Source organism: Solanum lycopersicum, chromosome 9, assembly GCF_036512215.1.
Source record: "Solanum lycopersicum chromosome 9, SLM_r2.1".
NCBI lineage: Eukaryota > Viridiplantae > Streptophyta > Magnoliopsida > Solanales > Solanaceae > Solanum > Solanum lycopersicum.
The window spans coordinates 19,286,171-19,298,949 of record NC_090808.1 but is presented as its reverse complement, the minus strand read 5'-3'; positions in this window follow the sequence as shown (position 1 = coordinate 19,298,949).

Here is a 12,779-nt window from a genome sequence, read left to right as displayed (position 1 = left end):
CCATGGTTGAAAGAGTTGTGCAAGTTTTTTGTTCTTACTTTTCCATGAAATAACACCATCATTTGGTAAGAAAGCGTAATCGGGTGTTAAATTTTAACCATTCCGATCACCAGCCCAATCAACATATGTATAACCTCTTATGAATAAATTAGATTCACTATAACACAATGTATGATCCAAGTTTCTCGTCAGGCATCAAAATATTTTATTTACTGTTTTTCAATGATCTCTTTCGGGATTGGATTGGTACCTACTAAGCAGACTCACAACATACAAATGTTTGGGCGAGTACACATCATAGCATATATCAAACTCTTGACAGCACTAGAATAAGGAACTCGAAACATGTTTTTCTTTTCTTTTTCAATCTTTGGGCATATCTCAAGGCTTAAAGTTTCACCCATTTCCACAAGAGTATCCATGGTTTTACAATTACTCATTTGAAAATGTTTCAATATTTTCATAGTATAAGTTTGTTGAGATAAACACAAAATTTTGTTAGAACGATCTCTCAAGATCTTAACACACAATATATACTCAGCTTCACTCATTTCTTCCGTATCAAATGATGTTGAAATCATAACTTCACAATTTTCACATACTGTAAATTATTTACAGCTAATAAAATATCATTTACGTAAAGAGAAAGAATTACAAAAATTTTACTGGACCTTTTCACATAGATGCAGGGGTCTTTATCGATCATGGTGAAATTAAATGACATCACCTCTTTATGAAATCTTAGGTACCACTGCCTTGAAGATTCATTTAGGCAATAAATTGATCTTTTCAATTTATAAACTTTCTTTTCTTGGGCTTTAACAACGAAACCTATGGTTGTTTCATGTAGATTTCCTCATTCAATTCTATATTGAGAAAAGTGGTCTTCACATTTATTTGGTGGAATTTAGATCTAAACGTGCGAAAATAGCTAAAAGTAATTGTATGGAGGTAAATTTTACAACTGATGAAAAAGTTTCCTAATAGTCTATCCTAAACTCTTGAGTAAAAGCTTTTTTCATCAATCATATTTTGTTTCTTTCAATTAACCCATCCGATTTGTGTTTAACTATGAGAATTGATTTATTCCTAATCTTTTTACATTCCTTAGGAAGTCCAACGAGATACCAAAGTTTGTTGGTTTTCATGGACTCTAATTATTCTTTTATCACTTTTAATAATTTATTCCTTTTATGGCTTAATAACGCCTCAGTTACAGAATTAGGTTCATCCAATTCTGTAGGAGATCGTTTAGGTACACCTTTTTGTACTCTTGAATATTTGAAGTTCAGATTCTTATATAGAATTTTGGGATTCATAATTCTCACTTGGACCAGGAACCATTTCTTGATCCTTTGAATCATCAAGTATATCGGACAACATTACCTATTCTTTTGAACTCAACATTTCGTAGAGAGGCTTAACTTCATCTATTTCACCTTTTCTGGAGAAATTATTTTTTATAAAGCTGACATTCTGTGATACAATTCTAGTAATACTTTCATCCTCTAGTTCATCGATAAACACATATCCTTTGGAACATTAAAAGTACCTTAATAATATACATTCTTTTCTTTTGGACTTAGTTTATCGAGCTCATCAAAACCATCTTCAAAATATGGTGCACAAACCCATTGTCGTAGATCATTCAGGTTTGTTTATTATCAATCCAAAGTTCATAAGGTGTGGAAGACACTGATTTAGAAGGCACTATGTAAGCCGCAATCAATAATGCATCTCCAAGAAAGAGATAAACCAAATTTCATAATTGTTCTTGACATGTCCAATAATGTTTTATTCCTTCTTTCAGCTACACAATTCTGTTAAGGAGTAGTTATTGTCTGAAAATACCATTTTCAATACATAATTCTTCAAATTGTTTTGACAAATATACACGTCCTCAATCAGTTCTTAAAGTCTTTATACTTTTATCAAATCTATTTTCAACTTAAAGCGCTCAAGTGCTTGAGATATGAGAAATCAAATAGACATAACCAAAGAGCGTGAAATCATCGATAAACGTAGTGAAGTATATAGCACCAGAACTTACCCTCACATTCATTGGACGACAAATAACATAGTGAATTAATTGAAGTAGTAACAATGATCTTTTAGCCTTCTCAAATGGTTTACGAGTAAAATTTTCAGCAAGACAATTTTCACAAGTTGACATATAAATTTTGGGGAAAAAACCTAAAAGTATTTCTTTTTCCATTATATTCCTTTGATCTTTACATATGTGACCTAATCTTGTATGTCATGTAATAACATCAATATCATTGTTACTTGAATAACGTATCATTACAAAACGGTCAACATAATAGTCATAAGTTGAATGATTTCAATCTAATACAATTAAATGGTTAAAATGAAGTCCAAAATCATATAAAACATTATTTAAAGTTATTCTAACACTATTACGACTAAAAAAATCAAAATCAATGTCTAACAGAATAGACACAAATACTAAGTTTCATCATACCTCTGGTGCATATAGGACATCATGCAACATCAAAGAATGACCACTATGCAAGTCTACTTTGTAAGTGTCTATCCCTTTGACTTTTAGTTTCACATTATTTCCCACGTAAATCCATCTTGATTTAGATGAAACTCGATGAAACTCCACAAATGCTTCCTGATCTCGACTCATGTGGTCGGTGGATCCTGAGTCGACAATCCACATAGAATAAGATTCAGTTAGTAAAGAAGTGATAGACACATGTGTAGAACTTAGAGATGCGTTTAGAAATTCTATCTTTTTCAGCTGAGTACCATCACGAGCAAAATGTCTCAACACTTGAAAATTATAGCACTTCATTTTGCTCTTGTCTCTCTTTTTGAAGAATCATTTTTCTTGAAATTTGATTTCTTCTTTTTCTTAGAGGTTCCTTCTCGAGTCTCATTGTTTATTCCATTTCTTTTTCAACTTTTCATCATGAAGATTTTGTACCACCTGACTCTTACACAAAGACAATAGAAGCAATTTTAGCAGCACCAAGGCGCTCATCTCAAGTTCTACATGGTGGGCAACATCATAAAAGTTTTTGACATTGTCATTATTGGTGAAGTTAGCCTTCAAAAGTTCTTAATTATTGGAAAGATAACGAATCACTATATGTGTTACTCATCTGAAAGAATAGGTTCAACACTTTTTAGTTGAGCTATTATATTTGACATCACCTTAAGGTGTTCTTGACATTTTAATCATGATGTTTTTCGTAAGTGTTAAATTTGATAGTCAACTATCGGAGGCGGGTTACTAATGTACCCCCATATGTTCCTCGCAGATGTGCCGACATAGCATAAGCAGTAGAAAATTCCTATAGAACTAACTAATATTCCGTGTGCATTGAAATTAGCCTTTATCCAAGCCTTATAAGCTTCAAGGTCTCTTCTGTGTTGTGTAGTATTTTCCTCTTCTGATTGATTCAAAACATGATTTATACCTTCAAGAGTATTTTGTTCTTCCAGTACATACCATGTTTTATGACTTCATTTCAATTTTCCGCCTTAAGTCAACTATAATGCTTTTTGATGTCGTGTCTTTTTGAGATATAATAAGACAAAAATTCTAAATCAGTGTTGTATGTGACATGCACATTCATGCAAATTAACTCTCATAATAATTTCATATTTAATGTAAACTTGAAAAGACACGTGAGCATCCAATCACTATCTACAAACTATGTACTTGATCAAAATTTGAAATTAATTTCTTGATGTGTATCCTAAATATATTTTAGGTCATAATCACAGGGATTTATTCATCTAATAAGTAACATCATATAGTAATGCACAATATAATAACATCACACTAATTCAAATAGGATAAAACACATATATTCATATTAAAACATAAAAAATGTTCATAAAAAAATATGCCAAAACAAGATAAATACTTAAATATTAGACTATGATTCAATGTAATCACGCTGGTCATCTAGCTTCAAAATTCACTCTAAACCTGATTCATTAGGACCAAAATTATGATAGATGTCTACTAGTTTCTTCTGTTAATGATTTGGTAAGGAATTATAAGAATACCTAATCCAATGTAATCTTCAATATAGATGTAATAGTAATAAATTTGATTAATTTTGATATATTTTTTTTCAAGAAAATCAGACAAGTCATTTTGATATTTTGGAACTCTTCAAATAATCTTTTTTCTTCTCTTTTACATGTTCTTTTATCTTTGTTCAGATTTTACAGTATCCTTGAGTCATTTCTTATGACTTCCGGCTTCGAATCTGAATCAATTTTTATTTTGATCAATTTGTGTCTCATCGTTCTACCATTTTTTTGTTCCTCTATTAGTACCACTCCCACTTGGAGCAATATGAACATGCTTTCGTTTAGCCATATCTAAAATGAGAATAAAAAATCATAAGTATGACTAAAGATCATTTAATGTGACAACATATGTCACAAATTTCTGATAGAAGATAAAACGATTTATTGAAAAGAGTATACTCCTAGAGAATTATTACAAGATCAATTTAATTATTTTTTCAAACAATAAAATATTTTCACACATACATAAACATATAGTTATTTATAAAGTACACGCTATATAAATTCTCTTAGAAAATAATATATAAAGAAATGAAGTTACTTGATGCATATGATATTAAATAAATCATCAAAGTCACATTAAATAATATATTATTTCTTTATAAAAGGAGAAATATCATTTCATATATTCTTAAAGAAATTAACACATTTTTCAAAATAAATATTTTAATGAACAAATATGTCACATCACTTTTTTTTCTCCTTTTTTAATTATTATTATTTAAAAAATAACAATTAAATCACATGTTACTCATTTAACAAATAAAAATTAGAGAGTGCTACGATTTTTTCATAACAAGTATAACAAAATCAATTAAATAATAATAATAAAATTTCATGTTGATTCATTAAACAAACCAAAAAAAAAAAAAGAGTACTACTTTCTCATGTACAACATAATCAAATTTTTTTAATATTATAGTGGCCCTACACATTTTCTTCCTCTTTTTTCTTTTAAATAGGAAGAGTTGTACTACAATAGTGCGACAAGCCAAAAAATAATAAAAGAGAATTTTGATTAGTAAAGAACTATTTTTTCTTATATAAATTACTATTAACTTCTTTCTATTCAACAAAGTCACTGTAGTCTATATCCCGTAGAAATCAGGCTATTTATATTCTACCTTCTTCATTGATATTAACAAAACAAAAGTGACATTCAGTTTGTGGAAACATAGTTTTGATTCCTTGAAACTCAATGTTTGACTTGGAGCAACCTTTCACAAGATTTCACTATTATTTCGATGTTGTTAGTAGGTACACATTCTTGTTCATGTTATGATAATTTTAAAATGGTATCAGAGTCAGATTATTGCATTATATTTAAACAATATGATTGTTCACTGCTTGAATTCATCTATTTGTTGTTTAAAAGTGTTAATATCAAATAATAGATCTAATACTTCTTCAATTTCGGGGGGAATCAAATCTGTTGTTATAAACTGATTTTTTTAAACGTGGAGAAGAAGCAGTAATTTTTGCTTGTTCATAAGAATAAAACATATATTTGGTGAAGAAATAGAAATTTCTTCTTTGTTTCTCCGTTTGTAGTTTCTGTTTTATGTTCTTCACTCTTATTTTCTGAAAAATATTTAACCTTAAAAGGAGAAAACAATATACGTTGGAACAATTACAAAGTAATTATTCTCACTCTTTCTCAAATTGATACTTATCTCTTTCTTAGAAAAAAATTGAGTTGGATCATATCAGGTCGGGTCGGATTGATTCACAACCCAAAACTTACGACACCCACATAATAATTATGTTTTTGATATATTCCTTATAGATTTGTTTCGCACAATTTTTTAATTATTCTTTTTGTTAGCCGAGTTTGATAGTGGAAATCAAAATTTAAAAAATCATGTTCACTTAAATAGTATTAATTTAATATAATGACTTCAAGTTAATTTCTTAAAGGTCAATTGCAGTTTAAATACTAAGCTTATCATATTGTTGTCCTCAATTAACTTCATAATTCTGTGCAATTTTTTCTATTTTCATTGTATTTGTAATTGAATGGTTTCAACATAAAAAATAAGTAGATGAAAGTTCATTAAATATTACATGCATAACAAATTGTTATGCCAAATATATTATACATTATTTATATTATATTTCGTCTAGATTGATATTCTTTTCGTTATGAAATATTATAAAAGTTATACACTATATATTTACTAAACATGGGAATGAATTAACAAGGAGAAATTACGCAGATAAGTAGACATATACTAGTTAATTATCTGACAAAGCTGTAATTTAGATTAGTTACGTCTCACAATTTAATTTTAGTTGTAAGTATTTTACCTCTCTTCTCTCTTCCTCTCTCTCTCTCATCTCTCTCCTCTTTTATACATATAGAAATACAAATTATACATATACATATACAATTATATGATATATATAAAATACTATTAGCCTCTTTCCACTCTCTTCCTTCTCTCTCTCGCCTCTCTCCTCCCACTCTCAATCTCGTTTGCCACATATACAAATACATATGTGTACCAGTTACATATATACAATTATTTGACAGGTATACGTATACAATTCACCTATCTTCACTCTCTGTCATCTCTCGCTCACCTCTCTCCTTTCTCTAATATGTAGCTACGAATCATAATTAGCAAACTATAGATATGGAGAATAATTAAGTTATTTTTGAATGAATATATGCAAAAATTTGTTCCATTTTGGGAGACATAACCAGAATGGCTGCCGTCACGACAATTTTATGAAAGTTAGGACTGAATCTATGGGTAGGAAAGGGGTGTACAAAACCGAACCAAACAGCAAATCGAGTCAAACTGAAAAAAATCCGATTAGTAGTTTGATTTGACTTGGTTTGGTATTGAAAAAATCCGACTATATTTGGGTTGAGTTGGTTTTAACTAAAAAACCAACTCGAGACTAAACCAACCCGATATAATTTACTATGATATAATTTTTGAATATTTCTTATACCTTTTTTTAATTTTTATCTTTTAATATATTATTTCAAGTTTGAAACTTAGAATTTTGAATGGTCCAACAAGATGTAGTCCATAGATGTTCGTAATTATAATAAAGCTTAAAACAAAATCAAATTAATACTAATGCAAAAAGAAAATCAATTCACACTAAGAATGACAATAATATTGAATAATTATCTTTAGTTTTATATTGGTTTAGATAATTAAAATACATAATCTAATTTTAATTTTTTTAATATTTGGCAATATAACTAATTCTTATCAAACTTATTTTAGCATAATTTTGAAATTTTAAATTATGATTACTTTTAATAAGACTTATTAATTTGCAATATTTGTTGTATGTGGTTTCATTAATATATTTTATTGGATATTTTAGTGTCATTAACCATACCATATTTTGTGTTATTTTCTTAATAAACACCTTAGATAGTTTTTTATTTTGATAGGACTAAATAAATATTTGAAGTACAAGTAATTTATATGTTTGTATGAATACTTTAGTGGACGGCCTAATATTCGAAAAACCCGATAAAAATCTAAAAAAGAACTGGCATTGAAAAACTCAAGTTTTATTGATTTGGTTTAGTTTATACATTCAAGAATTCAACATAAATGGTTTCCTTTTTTTTTTAGATCGAGAAAGATTTTGATAATCGACAAATAGAGGACAAACGAAAGGAGTAGGTGGCGCTGGCATGCTCCTTTCGGACCAAATTCGATTGGGGTAAGGAGAATGTCAACCACGTAAATTATAAATTATAAAGCGGAGGATTATCTTTTTGACAAGAAACTAGTGCAAAAAGGTTTCCTTTCATAAAGAAATACTAAGAGAAATAGGAAACATAAACAAAGTAGGAAGCATAAGCAAACAAGGAAATAAAATGGCGTAAATAAAGATTTAAGAAGGAAATAAATCAAATTCAAAATTCGAGTAACAAAACTACACCAATGAAGCTATGAAGTAGTGTCCGAGTCGAAAAAGACTTTAAAGATGCGGTAAAGTCAAATTCGAGTTGGACAAGGTTTTGAGGATGCGGCAAAGTCTAGTTTGAGTTGAACCTGACTTTGAGAAGTTGTGATCTATAAATAGGGCAATATTGTCGTCATAAAATATTGAGCACTTAAATGGAGAGTTACACGTTGAATACAATCAAGTAGAGAGAGTTCATATTTGAGTGATTTCTGGTTTCGAAGGGTAGCCAATGCAAGGAAATAAGAATTGAAGAGTTATTTATAGGCTTATGTTTTATAGTACCTAAGTCAAGTTTGCTTGTATTGATTTTTTATCGAGTTGTTTTGATGAGTCCACGATTTGGACTTATCTAGGGGTATAGTTTGATATATTTAGGGTGTGTTTGGTATGAAGGAAAATATTTTCTGAAAACAGTTTTCCAAAAACTGTTTTCCAATTTTCTCATGCTTGGTTGGGCCAAATGTTTTGAAAATGTTTTCCAACTAAACTCATTTTCCTCAAATTTAAGGAAAATGAATTCCCTTCAAAATTTAACGAAAACATTTTCCGAAATTCTCTTCCAACCTCTCTCTACCCACCCCATTCTACCAGCCCCAAACCCACTCCTAAAAAATTTAAGTTTATTTTTCAAAAAAATATTTTCAACTTCAAAATTTCTTTTTTTTCACCCCTATCATCTACCCGCCACCCCCAATTCCAAAAAAAATTAATTCAAGTTTGATTTTAAAAATATTTTCAAGTTTAAAAAATTCATTTTTTTCACCCTTACCCTCGAACCCCCTACCAGCCCCCCCCCCCCTCCAAAAAACATTTTGACTCTTAACCTTTTTGAATGACTTTTATTAATTAATATTGACCTTAAAACAGTGTTAAAATCATTGGACACTCATGTGAGGTTATAGATTAGGTTTTAGACTTTCAGAGTTTTACAATACAGAACTTTTTGATTATTGACATTTGTGTCACCCCTTGGATGTATTATATTTTTAATCATAAATTACTACTCGCGGTCATTGTCGCTTGAACCGGAATAGTTTTTTGATGAATCGTGGAAACGTCATGTATCATTAATTCTTTCTAAATTCTGTGACGTATAAACTGGAGTAGGAATATAGTCTTCAAGTTGGGGCGACATAAAGACTTGGGAACATAAACCCTGGGGGTTTGTATAGGAGTTTAGGAATTAGAGTTAGTTCCTAGTATTGCAAGAATTGTTAATTTGAATTTATAATTTAAAGTATGGTCGACGATCTAGTTGGTTATTGGCATATATGAATCAGAGTTTATAATACCTTAGGTTACTTAGATTTGTAATATTTTGTTGAGGCTCAAATTTAATGAAGTGGAGTAAAATCCTACAGAGGTGTAGGTCTTGGTTTTTTACCCTTTATTAGTCGGGGTTTTCCAAACAAAATATTGTATCATTACTTTATTTGTTTTACATAACGTAATTGTTGTAATATGCAAAGGAGCAGATATAATATACTTGTTCCTAGTTAAATCTGGAGGTCAATATTTCAACAATTGGTATAAGAGCGAGTTATCTTTGTAGAGTCTAATAACTCAAGATAATATCACTATGAATTTTTCACCTCATATTGGACACAATTTAGGTCAACACATAAACATACCACCACCATTCAATAGACATTTACAAGACCATAACTATGAATTATGGATGAGAATTGTTGATGGTCCTCTTATTCCTATGATGAAGGATGGTGAAAGGAAAGTAATTCCAAAGACCAAGGCTCAATATAGAGAAGCCAATTATAGAATTCTAAAGTTGAGTACATCCTTGTTTGTGGACTTGGACCTGACGAGTTCAATCACATCTCTAGTTTTGCTACAACAAAAAATTTTTTGGACACGCTAGTAATTGCACATGAAGGAACTCCCCTATTAATAAAATTTTGAATTGCTAGACTATCAACTGAATATGAAACTTTTAAGATGGAGAGTAGTGAATCACTTCAAGATATGATTACTAGATTCACTACTTTTGTGAATGAGCTGGTGTTTTTGGGAAAAATATATACTAATGAGAAATAGGTGGATAAAGTGTTGAGGAATCTACCTAGGTTATGGGAGAAAGGTCACTAAAATTAGAGAAGCAAAGATTTGACAACTATGAGCTTCGATAAACTTGTAGGAAATCTAAAGAATTACGAGATTAATTTTGATCACACAAAAATGAGTAAAATTGTAACGACCCGCAAGCACCCTAGAAGAAAGGAGCACTCTTGAGTCGTCACAAGGTGTACTTGACCCTTCAGAAGTCTTGTACAAGCCTCTTAGCTATCATTCATTACATAAGCAACGAAAAGTAGTGCGGAATTAAAACTTTTCATAGCAATAATAATAAGAAACTCTTTTATAAAATACTAAGGAATAAGTCTCATCATCACAAGTCAACTTAAAGACACAACTTAATATCTTAGTGTCACGGCCCTTTACATTGAAAGATACATAATAAGTCTTAAATAAGAACTAAAGTTCATAGAGTATTCGAGGACATACAAACTCTTGAGAGAGTCAACTTCCCAAGTGTTGCCTTCTAAGAACCTTCACTTGCTTTCAACCTATATTTATAGAGTATAGAAAGTATGGGGTTAGTACAAATATTGTATTAAGTATGACATTATGTAAAATCATGCTAAAGAGGAAATTTTAGTTGAAATAAAGCTTTCATGCTATTTAAATAAAACCTTCATAAATATAGTCACAAAACATCAAATAGATCATCATTTAACACATAAAGTAAAACTCCCAGAATTTCAACATAATATTACACTTTATAGTGAACTCAACAGTCTATACCTATCCAAAGTTATCCTAGACTCACTAAGGTAAGACATGAAGAAACTACTAGTAAGATCTCTTCAATACACAAGTAAGTGATTCTTAAGGCTACCAAGGATAGGCATGTTTCATCTCAATTAACAAGTCAGCGTTCAACATTAAAGACACTAGAGGAACATGCTTGCATTTAAGGACTTCACATAAGAACCATCCTCTAAGATAACCCCCAATTTACACTTAGTGCAATGTGAAAGTAGCATCCCATACTACTACTTCCACCTTGGTGCTCCTTGAGGATTCCCTCAGACTAGGCATATCACATTCATCATTTACATAATCTTCAAAAATATTACACAAAAATCTTCATACTTCATAAATCTTAGACATAGAATCAACATGCTTCACTTTCATTAGACATAAAGTCACATTACTTCATTTTAATCAAATAATGACCCATTCATTCATTTTCACATAAGGACACACCAAGACTCCATCCAAATGCCTACTATTCCTTCAATTCCATACCCGCAATACATATATAAACATTCATATACGTCAAGTAAACACTGCCGCCAAAGGTGGACCATACCACTCAAAATCATTTCACTATAATAACTAAGCAAGATAGATTAACTTACCCTCCATCCAAGCCTTTATCATTTTCTCCAACAATACATCCTAAAATAGCATTTAAGGCAGTATGTAATCACAACATATCATAAAGAAAACCGTAGTTCTAACATTATCAAATCATGCACATTAAACCCACTCTATAAGCCAAAAGTTGGAAATATACATAAGCATGGGTTTCATTGGGGTTTTGACATTAAAATAATCAACTAATCACTAAAAATAACATATTTCAATCATGAAAAAATTTTCATGAAAAGACGCATGCTTAGAGTCAAAGATAGAAGAAGTTGGAGTTTAACCCCTTTTGAAATATCTTTGGAACGATTACTTGAATGAAAGAAGGTTCAAGGATGACTAACATACCTCTATATGAAGAATCTCACGAAATTCGGTGAAGAAAACATCCAAAACCTCCACTTCTAGCCCATCCTTGAGTTCTAGATTCTATGGAGTTTGAGAGAGCCTTTCTTGAGGGAGGGGTTTTTGGTTTTTGAATAATGAATTCTAACCTAGGTATAGGAGTATAAACTAACTTAAAATACCCTAAAGACCCTAAATCAATCGTCCAATCTTCATAAAAGATTTCAGGTAAATTTACTAAAACACCCCAAGCTTGGTCGTTTCTTGATAGTGGACCGTCGATGAATCGATGTCCCATTGATGAGGGCTCATTGTTTGGGTCTACAGCTCCCAAAACCTGAAGACTTTCAGGTCCGATCGATGGACCAAGTCGACGATCCGTTTATTGGTCGACTGGTTTGTTAGTTGGCATAGTTTTAGGCAGTTTTTGCCAAACAGTTGGGGTCCTCCTCTAAGGCCCCTCGCGGGTCCTAGGTGGACTCGTACCCGGAAGTTGAATCCCTAAACATGGTCATCTAGGTCTTAGGGTACTCCCATATCAATTTGAACCCTAAAGAACTCCCTGAACATGCATAGGCACACCAAAACACATGCAAGCACATAGACGTCTAGTCGTTGGACGTCTTGATCTTCCCTTGACGTTTGACTTCAAAACTTACCAAACTGACTTCAAACATTAAATTCACTATTTTAACACATTATTAACTGGTGAAACGCTAGCGAAGCTCCATTTCAACCTAGTTCATTATGAGAGTCACTACAAAAAGAAGCAAAGATATGATTTTTTTAATTTCAAGGCAACTGAGAGTGATGAATCTGATCTAGATGATGAGGAAATAAACGTGATCAACAAAAGCCGAGCAAAGAAAAAAACGTACATTGATATGTATGCTGCTAGGGGAACACGTTCAGACAACTTAATTGAAAGATGATACAAAAGATTTTACTTTGATGGTCATGGA